Here is a 6595-nt window from a genome sequence, read left to right as displayed (position 1 = left end):
TGGCTATGTGCTTCGTAGACAACGAAAAATTGTTGATATTCCGCACAGACCCTCACTCTGGAAAATATTAGAATCATTGACAATCAATCAAAACTAGTCAAACTTATTAAAGCCCTTTACTCAAATAGCGAATGCCGAATAGAATCGACGATATTGTCACAGATTGGTTTGAGGTCACCACCGGAGTTCATCAAGGTTGCGTCCTTGCACCGTTCCTCTTTATAATCCTCAAGGACTACATCCTAAAGAAGTCAGTTCCACTAGATCGAAGAATATCCATCTCCGCCTCCCGAAAACTCTGCGACCTAGATTATGCCGATGATGCGGTTATAATCGACTATTTAGTCAGGGGTCTTCAGGCCACTGTAGATAGCCTAAATAGATACTCCGCATGCATGGGTTTAAAAATCAATATTGCAAAAACCCATGTACTGTGTTACACTTCATGCCTTGATGCCCAAAATCCCCTAACTGTCAAACTAAGTCATCAAAAAGGTCGAGAGTTTCAAATACCCGGGAGTATATGTTACGGAAAATGGCAGCTTTTAAAAAGAACCGGGAGTGCTGCTAGAAATATCAGGCGCCACATTCAACATCATGAAGGCTATCTAGAGATCGGATATTTATTTAGTAATATCCAAATGCCGCCTATAGTATAACGCCTGCATAACACCTATTCTCCTCTATGGATGCGAATCGTGGTACCTCATTTGGACCCAAAACAGCAAAATACTGAGGTATCTTGAGAAATCTCGAGTGTGCGGCTGTTTGACTTTGTAAGGAATGAAGTAATAAAAAACAGACTTGGCAAACTCCGGTGACAACTGTCACCAAGCGGAGGCGATACGGTTGGCTCGGCCATGTGCTGCGGATGCCTCTTGAAAGCCTTAACCACACTTGCCTACTTTACAAGGCATCAGGTTCTCGAAGTTCTGAACGTCCACTGCTGACTGTTCGTGTCAGAACTACAGGATGTGAACCTGACTTGGGAGAATGCACAGGAGCTGCCAGCCGACAGAGATGCTGTAGCACCTTCGTAGACGCCATATGCTCCAACTAGGGAGCAGACATGGAATGATGATGATGATATTACAATATTATTTTACATTATAAAATATGAATGTAGTTGTTTTTAAATATTGACAATTTTGAATATTTCCCACTAGTATCGCCCTTGTACGATTTATAAAGGTACACAGTTTGATTAATTATTAAGAAAATGAAGAATTTTCTCCATTAGAATATATTTTAATAGGTACGTTTTTATTATCAATTTGTATAATTTTATTCAATCGTGCCTTATTTTGACTATTGTACTGTAATTTAAGAATAAATGGTGCTTTTTTGCATTTAAAAATGTAATAAATGATTTAAAGCTATAAACATGTGTTATTATTTTTTATAAATTATTACATTCTCTTCGGTTCATTATACTCATGACATTGTGTGTGTATGTGTATTTCCAATAGAGGTGGTAAAAAAATGTGACTGCTGTTTAAAAACAGTTCCCTTCCGAAACACTTAAAACTGTTTCACAAAAATAAATTAAATCGTTTTTTAAAAAAAACCAAAACTTCGTCACCAAGCTCAGAAGTAAATAAAAAAAATCATTTCGCTTAGCGCGAACAATTCAACGCCCTGCCGCACTCCGTAACGCGCTCCGCCCTAACTTCAAATCTTTATCCATACTACCCACCTGCTCGTATCGTTATCTCCCAAGAAAGAAGTACATACACATCTACGCATGAAATCTCCCCGGCTCATGTTCACTCCGCCCCTCACCCTCGCAGTCCTACGACCTTGTGCATCCTTGTTCTTTCTTAAAATATTCGAAATTTTAAACAGCACGAAGTCGTTACCGTTATACAAATAACGCCAAAAACTTAAGGTGTTTCCACAACGGAGAAGCAAATTGAACTGAAACAGTGTCATAACCAGACAATTAAGACATTTAAAGCCAAAGAACGGGAAAATCGTTCCATTTTAAATAAACTGAGCTTCGCCATTTAAAAACAACTGCGTTTCGAAGAAACTAGTTGAAAATATGACTAGGGTTATATTTTTTAGGTTTTTGCGCCATTCATCCAAACTCCATACAATATTATCGGAATTCACATACAATAATGAGACACTTAAGCGCGTAATTTCTTTAAAACGCCGACTCTGCCGTTTGTATAAAATGAATGCAAAATTTACTAAGTGGCTCAATTTTAGTTGAGGCTCGCATAAACAATGCAAAAACAGTACTCTAAAAGCCCACCGTATAAGTGGAGTATTAGCGTTGACAACTTCTTGTATATTAATAATTAATCTTGGGTAATTTATCAAATATGTTAAATTAATAATTAAGTACATATAATACGCATATAATTCGAAAGAAAACATAATTATCGATATAAATGAAATGACATTTTGTGAATTTAAAGGTCTCTATTTGCATTTAATAAAAGTTTTAAGCTAAAAAATATTCATGTTATTCCATAAAATAAGGTTCCTATAAAATACTCGTACATTAAATAATAATTTTAAAAATGAAAAAACGTTTAAAAAATTGCTGTTTTTTTGTTTCTTAATGAGCAACGGAAAAACCTTTCATATATATATATTTTGTATTCATAACATAATATATAATGCGATAAGGAAAATGAGAAGCCGAAAAAATTGTTTATATACTTAAATTGAGAAAAAAATGGGGGGGGGGGGGGTCGCCCACTGCAGTAAGCTGTTTTTAAAACGTTTTCACGAAATAGCTTAATTGCTGAAACGGTAACTGTTATTGCCATTTTTATAAAAATACGAAATGCCCATCTCTAATGTACAAAGTGTTCAGTTCGCGAGCAAGACCGAGATGGGAGACCGCTACTTGACTTAAGGCTTTACGTAATGTTTATTTAGCTAGCGTGGCCATGACCGCTACATGACTTGGGAATTTACATAGTGTTCTGTTCGCGAGCTAGACCGAGACGGGAGACTGATACTTGACTTAAGGCTTTACGTAGTGTTTATTTAGCGAGCGTGGCCAAGGCCGCTACATGGCTTGGGACTTTACATAGTGTTCTGTTCGCGAGCGAGACCGAGATGGGAGACCGCTACTTGACTTAAGGCTTTACGTAGTGTTAATTTGGCGAGCGTGGCCAAGGCTGCTACATGGCTTGGGACTTTACATAGTGTTCTGTTCGCGAGCGAGACCGAGATAGGAGACCGCTACTTGACTTAAGGCTTTACGTAGTGTTAATTTGGCGAGCGTGGCCAAGGCTGCTACATGGCTTGGGACTTTACATAGTGTTCTGTTCGCGAGCGAGACCGAGATGGGAGACCGCTACTTGACTTAAGGCTTTACGTAGTGTTAATTTGGCGAGCGTGGCCAAGGCTGCTACATGGCTTGGGACTTTACATAGTGTTCTGTTCGCGAGCGAGACCGAGATAGGAGACCGCTACTTGACTTAAGGCTTTACGTAGTGTTAATTTGGCGAGCGTGGCCAAGGCTGCTACATGGCTTGGGACTTTACATAGTGTTCTGTTCGCGAGCGAGACCGAGATGGGAGACCGCTACTTGACTTAAGGCTTTACGTAGTGTTAATTTGGCGAGCGTGGCCAAGGCTGCTACATGGCTTGGGACTTTACATAGTGTTCTGTTCGCGAGCGAGACCGAGATAGGAGACCGCTACTTGACTTAAGGCTTTACGTAGTGTTAATTTGGCGAGCGTGGCCAAGGCTGCTACATGGCTTGGGACTTTACGTAGTGTTAATTTGGCGAGCGTGGCCAAGGCTGCTACATGGCTTGGGACTTTACATAGTGTTCTGTTCGCGAGCGAGACCGAGATAGGAGACCGCTACTTGACTTAAGGCTTTACGTAGTGTTAATTTGGCGAGCGTGGCCAAGGCTGCTACATGGCTTGGGACTTTACATAGTGTTCTGTTCGCGAGCGAGACCGAGATGGGAGACCGCTACTTGACTTAAGGCTTTACGTAGTGTTAATTTGGCGAGCGTGGCCAAGGCTGCTACATGGCTTGGGACTTTACATAGTGTTCTGTTCGCGAGCGAGACCGAGATGGGAGACCGCTACTTGACTTAAGGCTTTACGTAGTGTTAATTTGGCGAGCGTGGCCAAGGCTGCTACATGGCTTGGGACTTTACATAGTGTTCTGTTCGCGAGCGAGACCGAGATGGGAGACCGCTACTTGACTTAAGGCTTTACGTAGTGTTAATTTGGCGAGCGTGGCCAAGGCTGCTACATGGCTTGGGACTTTACATAGTGTTCTGTTCGCGAGCGAGACCGAGATGGGAGACCGCTACTTGACTTAAGGCTTTACGTAGTGTTAATTTGGCGAGCGTGGCCAAGGCTGCTACATGGCTTGGGACTTTACATAGTGTTCTGTTCGCGAGCGAGACCGAGATAGGAGACCGCTACTTGACTTAAGGCTTTACGTAGTGTTAATTTGGCGAGCGTGGCCAAGGCTGCTACATGGCTTGGGACTTTACATAGTGTTCTGTTCGCGAGCGAGACCGAGATGGGAGACCGCTACTTGACTTAAGGCTTTACGTAGTGTTAATTTGGCGAGCGTGGCCAAGGCTGCTACATGGCTTGGGACTTTACATAGTGTTCTGTTCGCGAGCGAGACCGAGATAGGAGACCGCTACTTGACTTAAGGCTTTACGTAGTGTTAATTTGGCGAGCGTGGCCAAGGCTGCTACATGGCTTGGGACTTTACATAGTGTTCTGTTCGCGAGCGAGACCGAGATAGGAGACCGCTACTTGACTTAAGGCTTTACGTAGTGTTAATTTGGCGAGCGTGGCCAAGGCTGCTACATGGCTTGGGACTTTACATAGTGTTCTGTTCGCGAGCGAGACCGAGATGGGAGACCGCTACTTGACTTAAGGCTTTACGTAGTGTTAATTTGGCGAGCGTGGCCAAGGCTGCTACATGGCTTGGGACTTTACATAGTGTTCTGTTCGCGAGCGAGACCGAGATAGGAGACCGCTACTTGACTTAAGGCTTTACGTAGTGTTAATTTGGCGAGCGTGGCCAAGGCTGCTACATGGCTTGGGACTTTACATAGTGTTCTGTTCGCGAGCGAGACCGAGATAGGAGACCGCTACTTGACTTAAGGCTTTACGTAGTGTTAATTTGGTGAGCGTGGCCAAGGCTGCTACATGGCTTGGGACTTTACATAGTGTTCTGTTCGCGAGCGAGACCGAGATGGGAGACCGCTACTTGACTTAAGGCTTTACGTAGTGTTAATTTGGCGAGCGTGGCCAAGGCTGCTACATGGCTTGGGACTTTACATAGTGTTCTGTTCGCGAGCGAGACCGAGATAGGAGACCGCTACTTGACTTAAGGCTTTACGTAGTGTTAATTTGGCGAGCGTGGCCAAGGCTGCTACATGGCTTGGGACTTTACATAGTGTTCTGTTCGCGAGCGAGACCGAGATAGGAGACCGCTACTTGACTTAAGGCTTTACGTAGTGTTAATTTGGCGAGCGTGGCCAAGGCTGCTACATGGCTTGGGACTTTACATAGTGTTCTGTTCGCGAGCGAGACCGAGATGGGAGACCGCTACTTGACTTAAGGCTTTACGTAGTGTTAATTTGGCGAGCGTGGCCAAGGCTGCTACATGGCTTGGGACTTTACATAGTGTTCTGTTCGCGAGCGAGACCGAGATAGGAGACCGCTACTTGACTTAAGGCTTTACGTAGTGTTAATTTGGCGAGCGTGGCCAAGGCTGCTACATGGCTTGGGACTTTACATAGTGTTCTGTTCGCGAGCGAGACCGAGATAGGAGACCGCTACTTGACTTAAGGCTTTACGTAGTGTTAATTTGGCGAGCGTGGCCAAGGCTGCTACATGGCTTGGGACTTTACATAGTGTTCTGTTCGCGAGCGAGACCGAGATGGGAGACCGCTACTTGACTTAAGGCTTTACGTAGTGTTAATTTGGCGAGCGTGGCCAAGGCTGCTACATGGCTTGGGACTTTACATAGTGTTCTGTTCGCGAGCGAGACCGAGATAGGAGACCGCTACTTGACTTAAGGCTTTACGTAGTGTTAATTTGGCGAGCGTGGCCAAGGCTGCTACATGGCTTGGGACTTTACATAGTGTTCTGTTCGCGAGCGAGACCGAGATAGGAGACCGCTACTTGACTTAAGGCTTTACGTAGTGTTAATTTGGCGAGCGTGGCCAAGGCTGCTACATGGCTTGGGACTTTACATAGTGTTCTGTTCGCGAGCGAGACCGAGATGGGAGACCGCTACTTGACTTAAGGCTTTACGTAGTGTTAATTTGGCGAGCGTGGCCAAGGCTGCTACATGGCTTGGGACTTTACATAGTGTTCTGTTCGCGAGCGAGACCGAGATGGGAGACCGCTACTTGACTTAAGGCTTTACGTAGTGTTAATTTGGCGAGCGTGGCCAAGGCTGCTACATGGCTTGGGACTTTACATAGTGTTCTGTTCGCGAGCGAGACCGAGATAGGAGACCGCTACTTGACTTAAGGCTTTACGTAGTGTTAATTTGGCGAGCGTGGCCAAGGCTGCTACATGGCTTGGGACTTTACATAGTGTTCTGTTCGCGAGCGAGACCGAGATGGGAGACCGCT

Source organism: Micrasema longulum, unplaced genomic scaffold (assembly GCF_059751315.1).
Source record: "Micrasema longulum isolate JH-2025_06_02 unplaced genomic scaffold, ASM5975131v1 h1tg002838l, whole genome shotgun sequence".
NCBI classification, from domain to species: domain Eukaryota; kingdom Metazoa; phylum Arthropoda; class Insecta; order Trichoptera; family Brachycentridae; genus Micrasema; species Micrasema longulum.
The sequence above is the reverse complement of the archived record's forward strand: the minus strand, read 5'-3'. Positions refer to the sequence as shown.